The sequence below is a fragment of the Centropristis striata genome, chromosome 16 (assembly GCF_030273125.1).
Source record: "Centropristis striata isolate RG_2023a ecotype Rhode Island chromosome 16, C.striata_1.0, whole genome shotgun sequence".
Lineage (NCBI taxonomy): Eukaryota > Metazoa > Chordata > Actinopteri > Perciformes > Serranidae > Centropristis > Centropristis striata.
The window spans coordinates 14,813,474-14,839,814 of NC_081532.1; the positions used below are offsets into that span (position 1 = coordinate 14,813,474).

Below are 26,341 nucleotides of genomic sequence, written 5' to 3' on the forward strand. Positions count from 1 at the left end.
TTACATTAGGGATGGAGAGCCATGACCAGACAGATATTTCATTACAGGGTTGATTCTGTAGCAGATAAAGTGCTGCTGTCTGTGACGTGATTACATAATAGGTGGTTCAACAGCCATCAAGTCTTTGAAATAGCACACCTAGATGATTAGGAACTGAGGCAAACCTCTCTACAACATGAACACCTTTTTTGTGACACTGCTTAGCTAAAACAAAAAAAACAAAAAATTGTAGTTGTATGTTACAGTGAAAAGGGATTTGACAGATTTCCATGTGTATACCAGGGATAAATTCACAATAGGTGTGTGTCATATCATATTGTTTACGATAATACCAGTATAATTATAATGAAATAATAATTTTATGATAATGGAAATGTTCTGAGTTGATGTTATGTTTCAAATAGTAACACACAGCAACAGCAAACATGGTTCGTAATTAATATTTTTTATACAAAGACTGTATCTCACTCTGAGTTACTGGGAGATACATTTTGTCAAGTTTTCAAAGAATATTTGAAAGCAAACCTATGTTGTTTGCTGACATATAAAACACATTTTCAACTATATTTTAGTAATATACAGTCACGAATACCATTACCACAAATACTGTGAAATATCATTTTAGAGCCATATTGACCACAGCAAAATAATAAAGCACAATAATGCAGACATCCCAGATATGAAGGCCACAAACTCACCTTTCTGAAAGTCTCTCCTCAGATCGCAGCCGCTATGTGCAAGGTTCCCTCCGTCTCATTCCTCAATATAAACTCATTGCTTTTGACGTCTGGCTCATCTGAAACAGAGAGAGAGAGAGAGAGGTTGACTTAGTGCTTAGTCTCTTTCTACAGGACTGTAATTTACCACATGTAATAAGCTCTGTGTTTGATAACAGGTGTGCCAGTTAAAGAGTAGATCTAATCTGCAGGATTTGGGAGAAGACAGTGTTTGGTAGGCAGCCATACTTGTTTCTCACTGGGGTAAACAGAGCCAAGGCAACACTGAAACAGCACTGAGATTTTACTCTTGGAGATGTTTTTTATCTTGAACAAAAAAAAGGAACAACATAAAAAAAGCCCTAAAGTATCAAACTAATGAACTCTATTCCTTTCTAGTAGTATCAACCAAGCTTTGTACTACACAGTACAGCACAGTACAGTAGTGCCCGCCTGGCGCTACACTATGACTAGTTGAAAAATTCACTCCAACCCCCAAAATCTCTCCTCAATCAGACATCCAACCCAAACATTAGTAGCATTTTTCCACCTCCCCGCAAGTAAATGACGTCGTCTTTGATCGAGGTTGGGAAAGTTTTTGAAAGCCTGCTACAGTTTACCCGTCTGTTTATTTTTAAACCTTGGAATCCTAGCTTGCTCCTTTTTTTTTCACTCGTCACCGCCAAATTTGTCCGGGGGCAGGATCCAAAACCAGTAACGGCTGAGAAGCACTCTTTGCAGAGGCACCAGGCATCTTCCTGAGCAGCAGTGTGACTCTGTCCTGTGTGTGTAATATAACCCACTTACATGCATTTAGCTCACACTCCAGGAAGGCTTTCAAATAGTGCTAACTCCACTAAGCCTCGCAGCACACGTACAGAATGCGTAAGGTTACAGTGCAAACAGCCCCTGCCAGAAGCCCTAACCTTTGGGATTAAGTGATCTGCAGCATTAAGAGTTTATCTGCTCTTGCTTGGATGCACCTCGACTGTGAGGCAAGATTAAACACTGTTGGCTGACTATATGGACTACAGTAAAAGAGTTTGTTTAATATATGAAGTTGAGGGGGAAATTCCAGGGGGACTTAAATATAGGTGCTAGATCCCGAAGTTCAAGGACAGGGCAAAGATCCAGACTTTAAAAAAAAAAAATCAAACATGACGAGGAGCCACACAAGATAATTATTCTCTCCTTCTTTAAACTGTTTAGAATGAGTGTGAAAAAGTAGCACCGCAGTGGAAACTTGGCTGGAGACAAGTAGGCCTGGTAATGAACTTGAACCATCACTCTGAGCTGATCAGAGGATTAAGCAAACACTTGCTTCGTTCGTCACGACTTAAAGAGTGAAAGCAGTGCCGATACTGAGAGAATAATCTAGACAGTATACCTCTTGAAACCACCTATCCAAGCAGCTTTCTGCCAGTAACACACTAATAATTTCCAGCCTTGTCATGCTAGTTGAACCAGGGCCAGGATTCACATCAAACCAAGGTAAATCCAAGCCGATAGTGATTACGAATGAATGGTCAACTGCACGACTGGTGTCACTCTAAGCATTTGAATGGCATATTTCTCACTCAATTCCCTGTTTGTCTTTTGTCTAGAAGCTAGAAAGTGAAAGTAAAATGATTTAAAGTCCCTATACATGAATGCAGGACTCAACAATTATTGCCCAGGCTAGTAAACCTTGACTGATCAAACAAGTTGTAAAACGTCTTTTTTTCTGAACCTGATGATGGGAGTAAGGAGTGAGGCATCTTGCTCCATCTCTGTTGAGAGTTGCACATATGCACAATCGCAAGAAAATGGCAGTGAGCGAAGACAAAGTTTGAGCATTGAGTTTAGTTGGGTGGCGTCAGAAGATGTGGGTGAAACTCCAACAAAACAAAGACTTATTAAATTTGTTTGAGGCAAGTAAAAATTGACTTTGGGAAAGTAGATGTCTGACCCATTTGCACAACTAAACTAGTGAAAAAAAAAGAAACGTTTGTGCTTGGTATTGAGTCAATAAACAATGCTCTCTCTGGAGAAAAGACCAAGAAAGCAGCTGCCGACAACACTAGGAGTCAAAGCCAGTTGTCGAACTTGTCACATCGACTGCTTTCTTTTAACGCCGTCCATGGAAACTTTTTTCACACAGTGCAGTTTTGTGGGTATGAAAGGCGAAAAGGCGTGCCAACACACAAACCTAAAGACACACACGTTTGCCGTCTGCTGCGACTTGAACTGCGGTATTGTGCGACTGTTTTTGGGAGAACAACAAGACAAGTCTTCCTTTTAGCTGCAAACCACTGCGCCCCAGTCTGAACTCTCCCTCCCTCTTCCCCTTCAGTCCTCTGTTCTCGTCAATAGGCTTCCTACAGGCCATCTGCTCAGGGGCCAAGGGACCACTGCCACCCTAACGCTCCTCGACACACCCTATGACCTGGCATTCTTCTCAGGCTGCCCCTGGATGACTCCCACGTAAGCTCCATGTTTAGTCTGGCACCGTGCGCGTCTTGGGCGAACCTCGACATGGTATAAACACAGCAGGTACGTGAAGGCATTGTGTTAAGGAAGAAACTGCCTTTTTTTCCTATATTAAGACCACCGTGAATTTGGAGAACAGGAGCTATAACCTGCGTCTAAGTCTGAAGAACTACGTTTGCAATTCTGACCCTCTTGTCCTTGAATCTAAACTTGGGAATCAAAGCTGCAGGAACAAACACAGGGTGTGAAACACAGGGTGGCTCCCCAGAGAACTAAGCCTCACAGTAATATCATGATGCTGTTAGTGCAGATTTTTAACCTCCTCTACCAAAGAACCTTGGCTATCACAGACATCTTGCTGGACTTTCTCAATGGTTTCCAATAAAAGAACACTACACAATGTCCTACAAATTAAGTTCTACCAAGAAGGTTTCATGCTTTTTGAATTATTATGCTGTGAACTAGGGACTATGAGGTCATTTGTTATTGGAAGTGACTGTTAACACAATCACACTGCCTTCCTCCTGTCAAATCACAGCCCGTGGGACCTGTCTCTTATCACTTTCCTCTGGCGCCCTGACAACTGAGCTCTTAAAGGGGCGGTGCCCTTAAAGCTCCACTCTTTCAGATACAGCTTAAATTCAAACTTATGCAAAAACAACCACACAAGCTTCTTCCAGGACAAAAACAACAACAGGAAGTGAAGAAGAGAGAATAGTGGAGAAGGAGACCAGGCCGTCTCCTGCTGAGTTTTTTGTCATATGAACCAGATTTAAAGCATCCTGCGGTTGTTTGCTTGTGAGGAGAAATGTCAATCTATGAATCACTCGCTGAAAGCCCATATTACTGTGTGGTGGATTCAGCCAGAACCACCAAACATCCATCAAAGTGCTTGTTAAGTGTCCTTCTGACTTTTTCATTATACATTTAGAAGCTCCGCGCCTGGCTCCCGACCAAAAATGACATGGCAGCCTTTTGAAAGATTTATACACGTATGCCACTACCATCCCGGAGTGATGCCAAGAAAGTAAAAACGTTTCCAAACACTTTGACACAATGGGCATTCAAGTATCCAAAAACTTTAGCATGAGATACAGAGTTTAGACAAGGCGCTCAAACTTACTTATTCTCAAGTGAACATGAGTCATGCATAACATGCAGACACACTGAAACACACAGAAGTGATAACGTCTGAGATAGTGAAAAGCCACTTTGTTGTATCTTCATGTACAGACCACACACTAGAGATAAACTCTAAAGTACAAGCTACTATCTAACACACACACATGCAGAGTAACCCACACCTGTGGATCAGGACAATAGGAAACACAATGCAACCTCTTCACCTCAGCTTCCTCTTAATCCAGTAAATAGGAGAAACAAAGGGAGAGAAAGATAAAACACAGAGCCCATAACCTCCCTTACCTCTGTGGCTTGAGCTTTCATCTAGAAGCTCTTTGAACAGGAGAGATCTAGCTGGTGTTCTCTGATCTCAAAGTGCCTGTGAAGGCTCGTTGTGTCTTAAAGCAACACACGCACCGCATCTGACTCACACACCCAGACTCACTTGGAGGACACGTGGAAACTCCCTCCCGGCTGCAAGGCAGCAGCGAATCACAGCCCTCCCAGGGTAACCCTGGGTTACAGAGCGCCAAGAGGAAAAGCTCGGGAGAGCTGGGAGGGAAAAAGTGAAAAGTTCTCAACAGAAGAGCTCTCAGAAAGAGAAGGATGTTTTATAGCTCTCATCCGTTTAGAGTCTCCACTGCAAAAAAAGGCTCCACTACTGCACTGTGTTGTTTTTCCTATATCCTGCTTTTCCGTTGGCTAGGAGGAGGATGCAGGGCTTGTTACAGCCAAGGCGGTTTTCCATAGCTGTTTGAGGCGATTGGGCCAGACAAGCTGGCGTATAATGGCTGCAGCACTGCCTGGGAGGCACTGGGGAGGGCGCAATGACTGGAGCTCTTGTCTGACCCTAAATACCACAATGACCCAAGGAGGAGACCAGGGAGGCAGCCCGCTACTGGGGAGAGTGTGTGTGTGTGCATGAGTGAGCGCAAGCCAGAAAATAAGAAAAAAGTGCAGAGAGTAAAGCGCTAGCGACATGGCTAAGCTGTTTGACTTTCTCGGGGCCAGAGGGGCCAAGTGTGCATCTCATTTTGTGTTAATTAAAATGCAAGAAAATGAGTCAAGACCTTCTGTGGAATTAGAAATTCTGAAATGCACTCAAAGTGTTGTGTGACTCAGCCTTATCCCAGCGGAGACCGCCATCGGTCTAAAAAACACACACATTTCTCCATGTGTCTACAGTTCACATAGCTGTGGTTAAACATTCAAACTGGACCCATTCAGAAAGCCACACCAGAACACAACACTGCATCAGAACTAGACTAGGCTGTTCCAAAAGCTGCTACAGTTGTTTATTTCAAATGATGTGAGTGGTGTTCAGGGACATCACTCCTACAAATGGAAAACACAAACACCTATGTAACTAGAATGCCTAGCCGTGTTGTTCTCTAGAAACTCATCTCGGCCTGAATGGCTATTGAAAGTCACGACCACGCCACGCTCTATGAGCAGCTGTGGAATAGTCTTCCATCAGCCTGCTGCTTGACATAGAGACATCAGCTCCAGGACACAATATTAGCAGCGTTCAACAGGGCTAAACAACATTGTTAACAACACAATAGTCCCCGTGGCCTAGTCTGAGCTCCTCTCAAAGCCCTTTGTCCCGCTATAGATGGAGGCAGCTAAAAGGTTGGTCAACAACACGCTCGGAGAGACTGAGAGGCATGAAAAGAGTGAGGCGCTGAGAAAGACAGGGAAGGCGGGGCGGGCCGCCGTGATGCATATTCATACAGAGCAGGTGCCGGGCCTAATTCCACACGGTGATCTGACCACTAATTAAGATCAATTAAGGCCCAAGCAAGCTCTCCAGAGCCAAACTAAATCCCTCTGTATGCAAGCTCTCTGCGACTGACTCAACTCTCGACGAAAATTCTTCAGCTGCTGAACTAATCCCAAACTTGGTAGTGGAGGCTGAAGGTCACATTGTGCTACATCATGATAATTTGATCATTACTGATATGTCATATTCTGCCCATGTGTATCTAACTTAGAGTGACCGAGCAGCACAGGAAATACAAAGAAAAGGCGTAACTAACACGCTTTCACACGGAGGAAATCAGGAGCCCTACTGTTGTATGCGTGGCAACTCAGGTTTCAAAGCAGGCTTATCAGCAGAGCTTTGCTTTGGGATAAAGCTTTCAAACACCAGGAATCCCCACTGATACTAAGGTCTTAGATGACTCCTGATGACCTATCTGGGGCCTCACTCGTTCCAATAATGGCAGTGTGACAGAACACAAGTCCCTCAAAGAAATCTGTACTTCAGTTTACCCAACATTAGGTCAACTTCCATAATGGCTGATAGTACAAAATAAAGGTGAGTCCAGTCCGAGGGTTAAGAAGGCTAAAAGTGCTTCCCACTTTTCCAAACCACCTCCCAGCTATTCAAAGCTAAGAACGTAATTTATTGTTTTAAACATAGACTATATATACTAGATAAAAGAAGTGAACATAGCCACAGTGGTGTCACCTATTGGTTTGTCGACTATTGTTTTGAAGCTGCGAGTCATTTTGGCCATCTCATCTTGGTTTTTTGGAACAAGAAGTGACCATCTTTGGGGCAAAATGGTGGAGCTGGCCAGGAAGACATTAAGTAACTAGCTTGGTTAGTAAGGTCGATTTATCATTCAAAATGAACACAGACTCCCTGAAGTGTCTTTAAGATATTTCTAGGCAACAAAAATGTTGCAATTCACATGAACGGAAAACAAACCAGGAAAGGGTCAAAGCACAAAACCTGTCAATCACAAAATAACTTTTTGTTATTTTGCAAACACTGTTTTAGCATCTATTTTACTCTAAATGGTATCATAATTTACAAAATGAACATCATGGTGTTTTCAAGACAACTTAAAACTAGCATTTGAGGCCATAAACTTGTCAGAAAATGTACTGTTTGAATAAATCAGGTGCAAAGTAGGTTAATTTTCTTATAGACTTCTATTCAGTCTGACTACTTTTTGCAGTTGCCCCCTGCTGGCCATTAGAAAGAATTCAGGTTTAAGGTTCTTTTGCATTGGCTTTACTTTTCAGACCCAGAGTTTGCCACTAGGTTTTGAGCATCCTTTTAAAAAAAAAAAAAAAAAGCGTTGCTAGCAGCCCATGCATCACTTAACTCCTGCATCTCAGACAGATGAATCCCATTTATGTGGTAAACTGATAGAGGTACACCTTAACTTTCCATGTAAATGCCCTTTTATGTAGAATACATAAATTATGTCACATTTTATCTCAGACAAATAACTTGCAATAATCCATCTCTGATGAAAAAGTCACATTAGTTCTGGTGATGGGGCTGACGAATGGTGCGGAGAAAGAGTCGGGAAGAGACAGTCAGAGGGAGAAATATGAGATTTCAGTCAGCATGTTAATATTTCTTGTCCCCCTCCTAAACAGCATGATGGAGCCACTCTCATAGCTGGAGGCCGTTTATGGTTTGATGCCATTGATTATCCTGCTCACTGGGGACTGCAGTCTGCGGCATTTTGTATAAAGCGTCCTTTGGGAGGAAATAAATTGATCTTAATTGCTCATTTTAGCAGTGATTAGTAGACCGCCTCACCCAGAAGCATGGATTTAAATATAAAGAGTCTAGAAACGCAGGGGAAATTATAACTAGATGGTCGGAGAAAATGGGGGTGTAGACTGATGGAATTCACTTAAGATGGAATCCTTTCAGTTGGGGTCAAAGGTCAAGTCCTTTGTTTCATGATTGGCTTCTGCTCTCAAACCCGCTCTGTCTCTTTATCAGTTCAACTAGTGGGGTGTAACCTTGTGTAGGAACCCAAATATTTTCTTTGCATATAAAAAATAAATAAAAAGTGCCCCAGAATATGACATGCAATATATTTGTGTCCATTTCAATGTTTTCACTTTTAACAGCTTACATTTAATACTCAGTTACTGCATCAAACTGCACAACAACCTTGATATTATACATTAAACTGTTTAATTAGAGCTGCAACAATTACTCAACTAATTGATTAATCGATCAATAGAAAAGAATCACCAGCAACTTTGACCATTTAATTGTTACATTTCTAATGCACAAATAGCAGAAAATTCTGTTTTGGGCCTCTCAAATATGGAGTTTTTCTACTTTCCTCCATTTTATATCTTATTAATCTGAATAAAACCCAAGTGATTAAAAAGAAAAATGATTAATTGAGATAATAATTAGCATATAATCAACAATAAAAAATAACCATGCATTGCAGCCCTATTTTTAACCCGTGCTTTTAAAAGAAAAAAAAAACCTAAATCTGCAATGAACAAAAAAAGCAACAACAAAAAAAAACCCTTTGCAACAAAAAACAAAATATGTACATGAAAAAAAGCAACAAAAAAATCCAACCTAAATCTGTATGTGATTACAAATCTGGAAAATATAAATATTTAAAAATATTTATCACATTCTTTGACATTCAAATCACTCAAATCACTCAAAAGGTTACCGATCCCACTATCCATCCTCTATTCCTCCTTCTCCGCCCACTCGTCTCTGTCCCAAACAGTGAAATCTCTATTTTCTGCCAGCCTCCCCTGCTGTCAGCTCAGTTCATTTTGTAAAGAGTGGAGATCCTGTCAGACAAGACAGCCCAAAACACAGCGACTCCGACACTCCCCACTTTAAATTAACCAGGATATGTGAGCGCACGCAGGCTGTCTGCTGACAAAGAACAGTTATGTGTGCCTGTGTGTGTGTGTTAGATAGAGAGAGAGGACACCACCAGAGGGTTTGTTCTCTGCTCTCAGTGGCTGTGTAAAAATCTAAAATGAGAAATGAGGTGTAAACATCTTCCTGATGATTTGTTTAGGGGAGACACTGACTCAGAACATCCTCAAGGGGGTGTCAGTACCCATATGCTACTTACTTGTGTCTGTGTGTGTGCACATACTTTTACATATGCATGTTTGAGTGGCAGAGGGAGGAATAGGTCAACAGCATTTGCAAAAAAAAGAAAAGATGGAGTGTGTGTGGTTGTGTGTACGTGTGTGCGTGTTTGAGATCCAGCAAACAGCTGGAAGACTGCAGGTGCAAATCAGCTTTCCATCAGCTTCTCTGCTAATTAAGCAGCTTAATGGACAGAAGAAGAAGGTCGTTTTGAGGGTTAAATCTGTGAAGGAAGAAAGCACGGACACGCACGCACACACACAGCATGTATTTGAACTTGGTCCAGAGCTGCAGTCTTTCGGCTTCCAGGCTGGCTGATATTCACACAATTTCGCTGGATTGATTTTCAGTTGCAATCATTATGCACACACAGACACACACACATACTCTTCCACATCTGTGCTGCAGCAGGACATCTCAGCCAAGTTTATGCAGCTTCATGCCACTATCATGCAGTCTACTTAAACAGAGCTGGAGCAGCTTTGATACCCGCTGTGTTCAAGCTGATGTTTTTAAGTGAAAATGCCCGGAGGTGATGGTAAATGTAATAGAATGAGTGACAGGCGCCGCATATGAAACACGTGGAGTCTTTAGCAGCCACAGGGTCAGATAAGAGACCCAGAGGCTCCTGGGAAAACAAGTGCACACACCCAGCCGTGCCCAGGAAGACGGGGCAAAGCACGACAGCTTCCGCACACAAAGGGGAGAGCAGAGACACCTAATTATCTCCCTGCAGATAAGAGATAGGGAGGGAAAAGTGCCGCTGAGGCGCATAAAAGAGAATAGAAAGACGACATTAGTTGCTAACCTTCAGCAAGGTCAGTTTGAATCTCGGGAATCATCAATAAAGAGAAAACCGTTTTCTCCTCCCCAACTTTTTCCAGTGACTTTGTGTATTTTGCCTGCATAATACACCTACATTAAACCCATTCGCAAACTGTATTACCTCCACTAGAATTGACTGCGGCTGTCCTTTGTGCGATGTGGGATAATCTGTCACACGCGCCGTGGTGTGAGCTCTAGTGATTAATACGATCAGCCCGCGACACACTCACTCATTACCATAGCTATAGCCGCTGTAGTGTACTGCCGCAGTCATGTGAGACACACTCCGGGCTGCCTAAGGTGATCCATCAGCCATCATTGACCATTGCGGCGCAATATCAGTCACATGGAGGCAGCTGCTAGAGGTCACGCAGAACCAACAGAGGTTTCAGGGAAACAATGAGGTGCTGGGGACTTGGGGAGCAGGTAGAAGAGTGCATGTACTGTAATCAATGGTAGCAGAAGTTACACATTCAAAACCACAAACACGCACACACGGCATCAATCAGCGGACTCAACAGGAAGAAAAAAATCTATTGAGGGAGCAGAAATCGATTCATGTGCGATTTGAAAAGGACAAAGCCGATCGCTCAAAGTGGCCCAGACGTGAACTAGCGTGATAAAAGCTGCGCGGTATAATCAAAATGACATGCGGCTGGTGAAAACAGCTCTATCTGGGGTAGTAGGGCAAACAACCAAGTCTGGCTTTGTCCCAGCAGACACACACAAGCACAAAAAGTGCACACACACCTTCTAAGCTGGCACATACCGCTGCAGGGGAGGGCCGAACTAAGTGTGTGAGTCTGGCTACCCTTCCCATCCATCACTGCCACAGACGTGCATTAATCCCTCTCTGCATTCTTGAGGAGCTCTGACGCCAGAGGGAGTTTGCCCTTGTGGCCTCCCTCCCTCACCCTGGGTAGAGAGCACCCAGCCTCAGAGACACTTTTGCCCGCTGCGCGTCCAAAACTTTATTCAGAGATGCGATGGCACCGTGTGAGCTGATGAATCACCAACATGAGATTTAAGTTATTAAAGTCAGAGGACAGGTTGACGCTAATGGATATGGTAATTCAATGTTATCTCCCTACACCAAGGAGACCCATATGTTCATGGTAAACTAGCGCTCCAACTGGCAATGTCTCTTCTTTTATGGCCGATTAAAGGCCAAAGTGTCGATCACAGTCAGGCCAAAGAGGAAATTAATCTCCCAGCTGGCTCTGATTTAATTCACGAGTATAACTCTTTTTACTGCACAGGTTAGTGGACCATGTGACTGATAGCACAAGTAAACAAACCAATGAAACTGATAAGAAAGTTGGATATCCCAAGTTGGTTAACAACTAGGCATGTTGTTATCAAATTACATAGTTGTGTATTTGCATTTTGCAATTACATTATCATTATATTAGTGGCATTAGATAGTCATTAAATGGCATATTTCTGGGACAATTTATATCATGCAACAAAAGTAGTTATCTTGACATGATCAGTAATGACCGGGTCGTAGCAAATGTTGGTACTTGCTCAGCACTTTCAGCGCCTTAAATACATAAAAGTCACGTCTGCTAAAGCCAAGAACTGTGACAAACTGACAGGCCAAAGCCAAGATGGTGCTTTAATTCAATTAGAGGTGGGTAGACTAGTCTGGGCCTGTCTAGTTGCTTTGCTCATTGTGGTCAAGGTTAAGATAGATAACAAAGGGGCAGATAGCCATTAGGGGCCATTATCCGAGGCAATTACTGTCTACACTTAAAGCTTTTCTTCGCCACATTGGAAGGTCTGAAAGGCTGCCTTTGGTAAGTGCTCAAGATGGATTCTATCTGGTGAGGGCTTCATCCAATTGTGGCAAATTAGTTAATGTTAGGGGTGTCAGAAAATATCGATAAACTTGAGTTAAACTTAAGTTTTTTGATATTGTCTTACTGTACCAAAAATAGTGCTCTGCAGATCCCACTGTTCTGATTGTAATATTTATGCATATGGTTCTGTTCTTTATATAATGCTAGTTTTCCACAAATTATATTAAAAAATACTGCTGTATTTTTTGCCAATACACTGCCCTAGTTAGTGTGCAGCAAAAACACTTTTCATGTAGCAAGCTGCTGAGTTCCATTTTATTCTGCCTTGTTTCAACATACTGACACTTAAAGAAATGTCTGAAATAAGTGAAACTAAACTACAAACACGCAGGATTATCCCCCTCCACCAGAAGGGAGGATTAACTTGTTTAAAACTAATTTCAGCGCTGCATTGCTTATTAACATTGACCTTTTTTTTGCATCGGCGAATCCAAACTGCATCACAAATGCATTAGACGACGTAGGAATGCAATTTATTTCTGACTCAAAATTGAAAATAAATGCGATGATTCACCAGAAAGGCTTTAGTATTCTCATCACACTGTTGAGCCGGTGTGAGACAAACATACATCCTCATCTCCAGCAGAGCAGAGTGGAGCCAGGCGACCGGCTGTAGATGGCAGGATAAAACAGAGGGGCTGTCAGTGTCGGGTCATGGACCTACATCAGAGCCCTGTAAACACAGGACCACAGTCTGGACAGCTAAATAAACCATCCATCAGGTGAAATCAGCACTGTTTGGACACGCCTGGCTGTATCTGGAGCCTATATACATGCATGTTTACGTACATGCAGCTTAGAAGTGACCTGAAACACTCGTGCAGGCTCTATAAAGGAAGTATCCCACTTAAAGCACAGCTTTCGTAAACACAGTTCTGAGCTCACATGCTCATGTAAATCTCCACATAAAGTAACCATCGTCTGACATAAAGCTGCTCACAGCTACTGGCTCTCCACAGAAGAGGGAGAATAACTAATATTCTCTGCTGAGCTGGCTGTTGATCAAACGTGGGTAAATTCCCGAAGCAATAAACAGGTTATGAAATAAGACCAGCTTAGTGCAATCTCGCTTTTACGGGAAAGCAGGAACATTATTGCTCCGGTTATCATTAACCAAAACAATTTGTTTTATTGCAGCTTCAAGCCCAGCTGGCCATAATATACAGTATACTGTCCGTGGCAGACTTACAGCACAGATAAGAGGAGAGAAATCTGAGCTGGACTGTCTGCTCAGCATCCTGAAGGCACCGATGATGAGTGAGACAGCTGGTGAGAAGCCAGGCACACACACACACACACACACAGATTTACTTTACTTACTGTTGGAGATACATTGACTTATCCTAACCCTTACAAATGCTTTCATAATTATAACCCTTACCTTAGGACACACGCGCGCACACGCACACGCACACAATCTGGATTTATGAGGCTACTCATGTGCATGTAACGGGCTCTTCAATATCTGCATGGGATGTGCAGGCAAGCAACTATGTGCACATATGAACTTCATACAGATATTTTTATGAAAAGTCACAGAATTTTCACCTTTTATGCTAAAGTAGTGACTGCTGACAATTATCCAAACAATGGAAATGCAATTTTTATTGTGATCTGTTAAAATCTGGATCCTCCTGTTCCCATTAGGTACCAAAATTCTGAGTATCCATTATGCAGAATGGCCCATTTCAGAATAATATATATAATATCGCTGGATTATAATTAATGATGCATATAAAAACATAAGTGAAAAGCACAATATTTCCCTTTAATGTTACGGAGTAGAATTATAAACATGGAAGTGAATTCCAAGAAGCTCTATTTCACTGCAGTAATACCCCTTTTCCACCAAAATTAGCACATATATGCAGTTTTGTAAGGCAGAAAATGGGTGAGAGATTAATTTCTGGCTTTCTGGCTTTGTTTTTTATGGTGTCCCATGTTCAGTGTTATGAATGCACCAGAAAACAGGGTTAGTAACCAGTGGAAAACATCAGTTTATATCTGTTACTTATTTAGTCTCTTTAGAAACTCGGGTTTGACTAATTTAGAACAGTGTTGGAGCACTGTTTGGACTGAATTTGTGGCGATGATGTGACTTCAATTGGCGTCATAGCCTTTTGCCAGAAAAGGGGCGAAAATGTATCAGGAGCCAGTAAATAGCAGTGACGACTGCAGAGTCGTTTGTCCCGGGAATGAAGTCCAGTTGTTCCCACTAAAAACGTCAGATGTTGTGGGACAGGACTTTAATTGAGTAAGTGCTACATTCCACCCTTGGTCATTTGATTAAAGCAAATCTACTTTAAACATCAGACAACAAAATCAATCTTCATTTCATTACAGCCACACCTGGGGGTATAAAAACCACGAGTGACCGTAAACTGTGGCCAAAGTGTGTCTGTTTGTGGGGGAAATATGGCCACACTGGACACATCATGCAGAGGATGAGCTAAACACTCACAAACAGGTTTAACACCTGCGGTGAGTGTGGACGCATCTTTGCATGTCTGGCTGCCTTTTTCCCGGCGGATGTTTTCGTCAGTGACCTAGTTTCTGTGCCCAAACTGTGTCATAGGTTAACATGCTATTCATTGGCGTACATAGAATGTTCCCTGGAACCTGTTTGGCAAAAGTTTGCTTGGTAACACATGTGTGTCTTTGTCTTTCACTCCTTTCAATTTCAAGTAGAAACAGATTTTGACTCTCAAGAATTCTACAAAGGAGCCCAAATGGCAAAGGTGAGATTAGATTTCACCGTTGAATTATCACAAGAAATTAGCTGGGAGCCGTTATCGACCTATAATCCACAACAGGTGCTCGACAAAGCACTCAGGCAGCTCTGTTTAAGTGGGAAAGTTAAATAAACGCAACAACAAAGGCTGACCTGTGCCGGCTGCAGGATAAACACCTTAACCGGTTTCTCTAGTCACGCGGATGCAGAAGCACGTGAGCTAATTCGATTGCGGCAGAAAAGTCACAGACAAATCTTTGCAAAACAAACTCCTTTGTCCGGCTTTGCAAAGCCTTTTCACTGAGGAATGCGGGGCATAAAGACTGATAACACAGGGACGAGCCAGTGCGGGCACCGAATGGCACCTCATCTGAGGGCATGGCAAGACTCAGCTAAGCGCTAGCAGCTGTGCCACATGTGCACCGCTTTTACCGACATGATTAAATTAAGGCCCCTGCCAAACTCATTATTATCCCATCCATATAGGGAGGCTCAAGAATGCCAATGAGGACCGTGCTCATTATGCAGTCGTCATGCACATCGCCCAGAGAGAAACAAGTACTTTCACACGATCACAGACTGTAAATCAACAGCATAATCCAGCTGACGGGCTTCTTTTGTGACTCTGAAAAATGACCGGCCAGTACTTAAGTTTTATTCTGTAAAATAAATTCCTCGACCAATTGAATTACAGCTCACGGGCAGATGCGACAGCCCGGTGATGTCCCACAGGACGTGCTGGTGGAATCGACAGGCAGATGCTCCCACCAGCAGAGGTCACGAAAGGTCAAGCTGTTCCATTATGAGAGGACAAGGGTGGTATTTATTCACAGCCTTCTCCTCCTAAGCAGGGGTGGGCTTAGAGGGAACGGAGATGGATACTTAACCCTTGAGGCAAACGGCTGACTACAATCCATCCCCTGTTTCTCTCATTACTGGTGGAGATACGGAAACGGTTTCAACCACACCGCTGGGAAGGAAGTATGAAAAAAAAGTGGAGAGAAAGGCAGAAAGAAAGTTACGAGAGAAATTCACACATTATCCGACTCCGGAATGATCAAGAGAAAGCGCTGCCACCCAGGCGAGACAATAACAAGAGGAATGGGAACGGGGTGTTCTGATAGTACACACTGCCATGCACTGCAACCCACTTTAAAGAGCAATAATGACCACAGCGTTTCAAACAACCTAACCTGACCTGACTTGTCTGCGACACGGCTTTGTCTGCTTCAAAGTGGCTCTGATGTACTCCTGCATATAGAAGATAATACTGAACTTTTATTCAACAGTTTCCAAGCTATGTATGAATGCATCCTGGACTTGGCCTCCTGTGGCTAGGCAAAGCGTATTACACAGCGTGCCAAAAAAGCCCAGACATTAAGCATGATGATATGGATGCTGGTAAAAGATTGGAAAGAATGAGTGCAGTCTTCCAGCTTGTTAAAATACTTGTTGGCTTAGAAAAAAGCCTGTGGCATCGTATGATAGCATGATTAGCAAAAGCAGGAGGCATGTCTGAGACCCAACATGAGCACTTAGACAATCCCCCTTGGACACACACAAATCCTTGTACTTCTATCGTTGTGAGGACCCTTCATTGACATAATGCATTCCCGAGCCTTTAGCTTAACCATCACAATTAAATGTCTAACCCCAACCCTTACAGTAACCCTAACCCTAATTGTAACCTTCACCTTAAAACATAGTCTTAACCTTTAAAAAAGCTGAAATGTCCTCACTTCCCAAAAATGTCCTCACTCTGTTCGTGAAAGACTTGTTATGGTCCTCACTATGTAGGGAATACATAAAACAACACACACACACACACACAGCCACACATACACACACACACACACACACACACACACACACACACACACAGCCACACACGCTGCCCAATGACTAACGGCCTACTTTCTCCTGGGCCAAGTAAGTGTTATGAATGCCAATGAAAAACAAAAGGTCGAAATGTGTTAATTAAGGCTTTCACATTCAAATTTCCATCAGGTACCGGACAAATGAACACATGATTCATCAAGTGAAAGGATAGAATATAGAGAGAAATGATGCATGAGGCTAATAATACAACCTGACTGTGTAAGTACAGCTTGTCATCCAGCTTCTTGAACTGTAACAATCATCCTAACTGTCAGGAAACCCCAGTTCCTGGCGTTTCTCAACATTGTTATTATTAGTTAAAGCCTAGGCATGCCAGTAAGAACTTATGCACTATATAATATTGTTATTAGTCGAAAAAAAAAAAAAGGCAGCCACAAGTTTCCAGTGAGGCCGATGGCTCCACGCGAGCAGACCACAGGGCTTGCCGCCGGAGACGAAACCGTTCGCTCGCACACACACAAAATTACTAGTGAGGAGCAGGACAAGCGCCTAAAGAGACATGGATGGTTTTCAAAATAACTTCAGGAAAATATCACGGTTATTAAAGTCATTCTTTATAGTCAGACTCTGGCAGAAACAGACACTTGAACTGAGAGAATTGGCTGATGAAAGCTGTCCAAGACAGAGCATTCCTAAGGCAAAATAAGTTAAATTAAGCTTTCCAGTACTTTTTGTATCAAGAGAAAAAAAATGATTTGCAATAACCTAGACACCAAAGTCAGTGGGTTGAATGACACTACATCAGCCACCTATTAGTCACCAGTCAGGGCGTGCTCCTTGGATCACTAACCTCATGAGACTGTGAATAAGTGATTTCACCCTCCAAAGGGGAAATGATTTATAATGAATGACTTCACCGCTCTACGCATTCACTTTATACCAGATCCTGTCACATGCAGGGCGAATATCAATGGGTATATAAAAGGGTACAAAATGCTCTGAAAGAGGCATTTTTTTCTTTGATATGCTAGCAGAAGGATTCATACCATGAAGGCAGATGAGGTCAAGATCGAAACTTTCATCCTGTTACAGCCAACAGGCGGTTCACACGCGGTTACTCCATCAACATGGACGATGAAGGCTTTGAGAGAGTTATGCCGTGTTACAGAGTTCAAGTTCAGTTATTCAGCGAGAAAGAATGCAAGTAGTAGAGCTGCTATACGACATGTGCGCCACAATAGCCCCACATACTTCTGCACTGATTTTCTCCTTTGCACACACACACACAGACACACACATACACGTGACATGCACACCAGTTGTAGTTGTGAGTCAGTCGTTCCCCCTTTTACCACAGAGAGCCAGTCTAAACTGTAGACACTGTACGCTCAAACATCAACCACATCCAGAGAGATCCATGTGGAAAAGCCAACAATGGTCCTGTTGAGTGGCTCAAACCATGAGGGAGGTCTGAAGGGTTGAGTGAGATGACCCATACTCGCTACTGTCTTAGCCATGATGGCGAGTACACAGAGAGAAGAAGGGTCAGTGTGCAGTGAGCTCACAACGGGAGACAAGTTATCTGAAGGCCGCTTTAAGTTTATAGTAGGCTACTAAGAATATCTTAGCTTTTTTTCGCCCTTTCTTGTACAAAAAGGTGTTGTTCTTTCACACAGGGGGAAATGTGGTTAATCCCTTTAAAATGAACATTTCAAAATGTTTGGAAATATTCTTCTTTTAAGATGAGCCTGTACAGTGAATATGAAGCTTGAGGCAGAATACTGTTAGCTTAGCAGAAAGGCTAAGCAGGGGGAAGTTGCGAGTCTGGCTCTGTCAAAAGGTTATAAAAACCTTACTTTCAGTAAAGGATGTCAACGTTTAAAAACAAATTAATATTTAAATTGTTAAAAAACAACCCTATTGGCTGCATTGCTGACTTTACTGTTTATCAGACTACAAATGATACCTGAATTAACTAGCTAGTGCACCCTGCTATTCTCCACTTTACTCCCTGTTGCTCACAGAGGAGAGCAGATATGGATGGCTGGCTAGTTAGCTAGCTAGCTTGTCCATCTTTGGAACATTAGACCCAGCACTGCCACTGTCAGGCCCATTATTAGCAACTAGAGGATGGCTGGCAAGATAGCTAGCTAGCTAATTTTGCCACACCATCATGTTACTGATTACAGATAATGAGCCGAAAAGAGTGGACACTCATCTGGCAATAGCAATGTGTTTTTCTACGCTGCGACAAAAGTGTGTGGCTGAAGCATTAAGTTGCTTAATTTTATCAATTTAGCAGCTGATTCGTTTGTTAGCTTGCTATGGGGCACAATTCTCACCAAACAGAGTGCAGAAAAAAGAGGTCTCTGGTCTAATTTTACTTTGTGGTATTGGACATTTAAATAAAAAAACACATATTGAAATAAATGTAACTATGCAATTAGTTTTATTTCTTGTTGTAATTGTAGGCTATATGGACATAATTTGCAAAACCCCTTATTCCAATACTTTGTTTTTTAAGAAGGATATTTGAGTGTAATTTTTGGCCCATTAACAGGCTTACTTTCAGCACCCCTTAAACTTGCAGTGTTGCTTTAGACTCTTAGAAACCTTTTTCGAATCAGAGTAGCGGTGCTTGGACCGAGGGACTAGGACCAGATCAGTGGAAGTCTCTAAACCAAGCAGTTCACTTTCTTGGCTCCAGCACCTTTAATAACATTAGGATCGAGCTGCAGTCACATTACGAGTCAGCTTCTCCAATGACAGTCGAATGTCAAATCACATTAATAGCCTCTGGTGTCCCCTGTACACACAGCACACACATGTGTTTTCTAGTGTACTGGCTGCCCTCCATCTCCTCTCTAATATCATACCTTAAGGTTCAGAGATTGAGATGTTCTGTGAGTGGCAAGTTTTAATAATCCTCTGACATGACTGTGAACCCAGAGACTGATAAAACTTTTAAAAAGCAGCATTTATGAGACCAGCATCTGCTGTAACATGGTTTTGAAGATGGAGACGTATTAATATTGCAGCACTGTCCCAGGTTGCAACAAGCTGAGCAGCAACCTGCACTCTGCGTAATCCGCTTGACTTGGCATCAACCCACAGAGGCACCTGCCAGCGATAAGACTGACCTTCTTGACTTTGTATGACTGCTTGTGTAATTTGTTGGGGCGGAGTTGATGGCATGTCTGGTGGCAAAGAATGTGGCAGAACAGGGAAGCAATAAGAAAGACATACTTTAGCTTTGCTGAAAAGGGTTTTCTTTCCAACACTGGTTTATACAAGGCTTACTGGGTGGAAAAATCTAGACTGTCCTTTGCACCTGGTTTTGCACCTGCACCCGTCAACTGTGAAAAACCACCCGAGCTGTGGGCTGTGCAGCCAGGGTGGCATGGAGAGAGAGCCAGGCGGTGTGAGCAAGTTGTTCCCCCTGGGCCAGAGAGAATGAACTCTGGGTTAAACAGCTCTTATGTAACAGCCAAGCAGAGATCGTGTCTTGTCGCTAGCAGAGTGGAGAGAAGTGAAGTTGGAAGTTTCTGGGCGATGAGGAAACCCAAGTCGACTATAGTGAGAAATTGAGAACTGCTTGTCGATTCTTGGGCATGCATGAGGGTGCTGTGAAAACAAAGAAAGCCCACACACATGCTCTCCCACTGCAGCCTGGCCGAAACACCACTTGGCTTCACTTACTTTGAGGATGTGATGCGTATTATTCTATTTTGCTGCCATTTCAGACTGCAAAAACTGATGAAACCGATAAAATGTTCCGAACACTACTGTTTCTTTGCTCTTATCATGACATGCTTTACAGCCCCTCAATCGCATACGCTTTTCTTTCTGACCCTGAGGTCTCAAATAAGCCTTGACGATGATATCACCCCAGGAAACAGGTTATTTGGATACACTTACCTCTTTGGAGAAAAAGGATTTAAAAAAAAAAAGCTTTAATTGAGCGTGTTCACTGAGTGGATGCCAGCATTGCAGTTGACCCAAAGCAATCAGGACCCTGCCTCTGTTTACGCTGGCCGGACGCCAAATGACTGAACCAACATGACAAGGCCCGGAGACTGAGAAGTGGAGAAAAGAGCTTATCTTGCTCAGAGATCAAACCGCATACTGCAAAAGCAGGGAGAGGGCTGGACAGGGAGAGGAGTGCTAATGAGCCTGAAAATGTTCCTCAACATTACACGAATATAACAGTGCCAAAGACCCACCCCAATGCACTTCATGTCTGCCATAAAGCCCAGGAAACTGTGAAGATAAGGGCACGTCATGCCCGTTGCAGTTCAGTGGAACAAGCCACTGAGCAAGCAAAAGAAGGGAAACAACATCAATATCTTGTAAGACTGCAGAGTTATAGCAAGTTTGGATAGTGATGACGGATATATTTGTGCTAATGGTAGACAATGATGGATGGACTATTGGATCAGTTGGATCCATTTGTGGTCAGTAATGGATTTGTGCATATCACAACACTTTTCTCAGCTATGGTGAAGCAGGAATTTGTTATCTAAATTAACTAGAAAAAGAGATCTGGCGCATTAATACCACACAGTTCAAAGACATGAATGCAGCTTGCAACACTGAACAAGACATTCTAGGCTAAAAAAAATTTAACAATTAAGCGTCATGAGCTGAAAACACAGGGTCAAAGCACTAAGACATAAAAATTGTAGCCACACCATAAAGCATACCCAACTTTATTGTCTATTTTACTCTAAATGGGATCATAAATTTAAAAACATTATGCTGTATTGGAGAAAACTTGAAACTAGTGATTAAACACTTCAGGAAAATGTTTGCTGGGTAACAAATCAAGTGAGAAGTAGGGCCATTTTCTCATAGAATTCTATAAAATCTGACTTTATTTTGCAGCCAACCCCTGTTAACCATCAGGAAGAATGCAGGTTTAAGGATTTCAACATTGGCTTCACTTTTAAGGTCCGGGGGTTGCCACTTGTTTACCATACAGCAGAAGTTCCTAGCTTGCATCAAAGACAAAAGAAAGTCAATCTCCGCCCACTGATGAGCAGGTGGGATGTGCTGGAGTAAATGGGTACCCAGTATTTGCTCCATCCATCATGGGGGGCAGCACGAGACACATGGCACCAACTGAGCATCCGAGCAGCGAGCACTCTGGCCTGAAGCACCAGCTGTGTTTGCCTTTCCAATAGGGCAAGGATAGTAAGTGAGACCTTATGGCTACTGGGTCGAGGTAGGGCAGATCAATCTCAATTTCTATTGTTATAAGGATTGACCGGTGAGCAGGCTTAAAGCCAAAGAGAGGGGGGTGCAGAATTATTTCCATACAAACAGGGCTGCTGATCGCTAGAAGAATGCATGCAGGACACGTGCCGTCTTTTGAAGACATAAGAAACACAAATATCATGCACATACAGACTACTACTCCCAGCAGAGACATGATTCAACTCAACTGTTTCCAGCTTGAATCTATAATCAAAGGTTCAACTTGTATTTTACACACAGCAGCAACATACTCAAAGAATAGCTTTGAGCATAAAAGATCACACACTCCACCAGGGTACTGTGTGGCAGCTGGACTGTGAAGATTATAAAGTCACATGGACAGATCAATACACCAGCGAACCGCTTCTGCGCCCAATAAAACTTGTCCTCTCAGTCTCATTGTACATACATTTTGATAATCAAACTACTTCATGTACATCTATGGCTTGTAAATCACTTGGTTGGGTTCAAAGTGCTGAGGCAGCACCTTTTCCAGACTGAAATATTGCAAGCAGTCTGGTGAGCTTACAGGAATTACATGCACTGCTACTCAACTGCTGCATTTCTTTTGCCTCGTGCACACCATATGATTTATATGACCATCAATAAAAGAATGGTAATGGCATGTCTTGCAGTTATTTCTTGGGGGTTAATGAAAGTCTTTCTCGCAAGTGCACTGCTGCTGCGCTGTTTAAAGAGCTACCTCACTCACTTCTTCACCTACAGCCCAATCACCTGCTCCTAACTCATAATCCATTACCCCATTTGACACATTGTTAAAGCGCCCAACGCCATTTAATCTTTATTTTCTTTGCAAACCTCACGAGCCCTTCTTTAGCAGGTGACCCTCAGAAGGAGTGCAATTCAATTTGAGCCTATGCGTTAATCTCCTCAGAGGTCCCGGAGTTGTGGCTTCTAAAGGGGAGCAAGAATGGGTGCATCGGTTCAGCTGGATGAGACCACGTCGCTCTGCTGAGCTGGACAGAAGGTTCCTGTTTGTGCAGTAGAGCAGGGGATCTCGTGTTGGAGCAGATACACAAAGTGCAGCTGACTGAACAAATCCCTCAAAAGTGGATGGGTGTGTGTGTGTGTGTGTGTGTGTGTGTGTGTGTGTGTGTCAGGCCAACCCAGTAGCCACAGCAAAACAAGTTAAATCCAGAATCACTGAATTATGCAGCACAGAAGCGTCTCTTTTCTTCTTTTTTTTGTAGTCACAGGGTTCAGTTATTATTTTTGTCCAAACTGCCACTACAACACGGGACTCGTAATGTCAGCGTTGGTGATAGCTCTTCAACCTGTAGTTGTGCAGACGGGGTCAAAGCCAGTCATGTGTCTTTTTTTGTTGGCGCCTCGATGAGTGCGGTAGCAAATGAGAAGTCTCGGCCAAGATGCTGTCAACACCAGCTTCTAGTTCACCTGCTTTTTATAGCAACCACTCCAGACGCTGCTGGCCGTACACTACCAGCAAACACTTTGAAAGCCAAATATAATCCCAACCACAGAAGTAAGAAATAGAAACATACAGGCCACCATTATGCTTGCCTGACTGGACACTGAGACAGAAGCCTTGAAAGGACATTGTAATCGAGGGAGTGAATATTCTGAGAAAAAAAGAAGGGACAAAGTTGTTGATTTCAGTTTGATCCATTTGAAATCATTTGAGATGCACCAGTCATGTGCATGTGGTTTCCCCCCGCTGTGCCTCTCTACCTAGAGACAGTAAAAGGCCTTCATCCCCAGTATGACAATAAGCACAGATGTTACCCATGCCTGATAAGTCACATGCACGCCACCTTATATGGAGAAAAATGTGCCGGGGAGAAGACATGAAACATTGGCGTTTCTCAGCCAGTGTGTTTCAGAATTAACGACGACGGGCACTCACACACACTTCCAAGCGGCCTGCTGCAGAGAGAACAATTCAAAGTTTTTAACTCGAGGAAGGGTGCTGTTCAGAGCATCAAAGTATCAATGACAAGAGGAGTCAAATTACAGAACTCCAAAGTCAGATACGAACTGACTTCAAAAACAGACTGTTTCACAAGACCCTGTGGTGATTATGTCATCTTTTCACGATGTTACCGAACCCTTCAACTTAAATTAGACAAGAGATGAGCTGCCTGTGATGCAACCCTGTGCCACCCAGAGAGGGGTTAGCATTACATTTAGCTTTTGTCACTCGTAAACAACTTTGACAGTCCTGCTAGCTGTAGCTCGCAACTCGTGGCACAAAAGGAAAAAGTGAACAAGCAAAACAAATATGTTTTCCGTTAAAAGGAAATTACGGGCCACACTCAATCAGTATCACATTGGTTTAAGACCCCGTCCCAAGTCGGCGGAGAAACAGAATAGTAAAAACATTATGTTCCTTGTGGTTTAAGATTTCTATGCCGCAAAAATGTGGAGTGCAAAGGCAAAAACATGCATGTGGTGCCACTGCTTTTGACCCCGCAATTTTGTTACTGGCCTCCAAAATAAAATAAAAAGAATGAACACATGAGGACAACAGAAATTATATAAGTATTATTGTAGAGTCCATTGAACAGGAGAGAGGGCTGAAATATAAACCAATCACACAGCATGTTCCCCCTCCAGAAAAATAAACAGAAGGCATTCTTTTCTCTTGCACTTATGTTGGGCTGAGGCTAATTCCTGGATAAAATCAAGCTAAGTAAATGATTAAAAGCCATTTACAGTGCATCCACTCATTTAATCCATCTTTCAATAATCAGTAATCCCATTAATTGCCCATAAATATCACATTTCCTCAAGACTGAACCTGAGCAGACGGATCAATAACCAGCCAGGCTTTCTGAGTCAAACATTAGCCTGTGTTTTTTATTATTGCAACCCTCCACGGTGCTGTGCAAAGGTACCCGACAGTCACAATGACACTTTCTCGCATGTGTTTCCATAACAGAGGGCCCACCATGCCAAAAGGCGTGCCCGGCCCTTCCTCCTGCTCCTTGGGTGTGTTTTCTCAGGGCGGGCCCTTGCCTCCAGGGGTCCCGGGGCCCTTTTGTTACCTCTATATGCGGCTACAGAGCCCTTCCACCCCAGCACACAGCCAAACAACAATAAAAGCTGAGGGTAAATCACATCCAAGCACAACAGCAAAGCACCCGCCAGCATTTTAAGAGTGACCAACCAAGACTCCCAATCTCTCAGTTCATAAATCAGAAGAAAGAATGAGGAGCAATAAGCAGCTGCTGTGGGCTACATGTTGGACATCTCCACACTCGGTGATCTATTGTGTCAGTGGAATGACAACCAAATACCTTTGGTTTGGGGGGTTAATTAATTTCCCATGGCTGAGTGTGCTCACAGGATGCAGTTAATTTAATTTAGCAGACCAAATTATGCTTCACACCACACAAAAGGCTCAATAACGGATGCTGCATTCATGAGAAAGTGAAAATCGGCACAAGCAGTTTTAATAGATGATCATAAATATAAAGAGAGGTCATACTCTTTCTCTCTAGAATAATACACACAGATGAATAACTACTCTGTACTTTATACTGCGACCCATGGTGTACTCCCACAATAAATAAAAAAAGCCTCTCACCATAAAACAATTATGGTTACTTTTTTTTTTTTTTTTTTTTTTTTTTTTTACAGTTAAATGATTTCAGTCACAGCTGCTGCAGCGATATTTACACTCACAACAACCAATGAGAAGTCACCGGTGAAATGAGACAAACATCCCGAAACTTTTGTTTTAGCAGACAAACTTTTATCCTGATTTAAAGATGCGTCTATGTTGCATTGGCGCTCACACACAGAAATGAACGGACAGATTTAAAGCCAACGTGACTGTAAAAGAAGTTCGCTCGCAACTCACCGGCTAACGTCTCCTCTGATAAAACATACTTCTCGCAGTATTCTCGTGCTCCCCTCTCCGCGACCGCTAAATATAACGTTATTGCATTTAACAGGAGCATAAAAATCGGGTTTTCTTGGAGCATATACTTCCACGTTTCCTCTGTTTCCAGAGCAAATGTTCCTGGGACGGAGCGCCAAGAGACTGCGGACTCCTCCCAGACAATGTGGGGTTAAACTCCTCCTTCCGACGGGCTGTGAGAGGGGGGATGGCCGTGTTCTTCGGTACAACATGGAGCACCGGGGGATTAATGAAAAAGTAGCCTACGTGTGATAAAACACCGTAAATCAGAGGTTCCAAAACACTGGTTCGTGGACCGTTTAGGGATCCTTCCCAGATATTTCAGGGTCCTCTGTAAAACCAAATAGGTTTAATTACATGATTATTGAAGTTAAATTAAATTGTACACATAGGCTCATCAGTAGTCCTGTTCCCATCAACACATTTCTATCCGCATTTTGAATATTTGCATGAGAAAAGCTTGATGGAAACAAAAAACATCAAACATCAAAAATGTGCATAAAAGTTTTTATGCTCGCTTGAGGTGGTTTTTGTCTTTTTCAAACCATAGTTTATAGGGAAAATGGGTGATGATGATATTATTATTATTTTCCAAATAAGCTTCGATGGAGCGTTTTACCCACATGACTGATCAGCTGTTTCTGCTCTGTCATTCAAGACCAGTTGACATGACAGAACAATAGTTTAATCCAGTTCCTGAAGACTTCTCTCCATTTCCCT

The 26,341-nt window shown here is 42.7% G+C and overlaps 1 protein-coding gene across 1 annotated transcript in view; it reads right to left on the minus strand.

Moving 5' to 3' along the window:
* Positions 1-26,051, minus strand: part of tiam2a (TIAM Rac1 associated GEF 2a) — an 81,228-nt gene extending 55,177 nt beyond the window's left edge. Inside the window, exons 1-2 of the mRNA XM_059353306.1 lie at positions 25,562-26,051; positions 699-796 (exon numbers count right to left, since the gene is read on the minus strand). The gene's annotated coding sequence lies outside the window, so the exon portion shown is untranslated. The remainder of the gene's footprint in view (positions 1-698; positions 797-25,561) is intronic.
* Between the last annotated feature and the right edge of the window lie 290 nt (positions 26,052-26,341).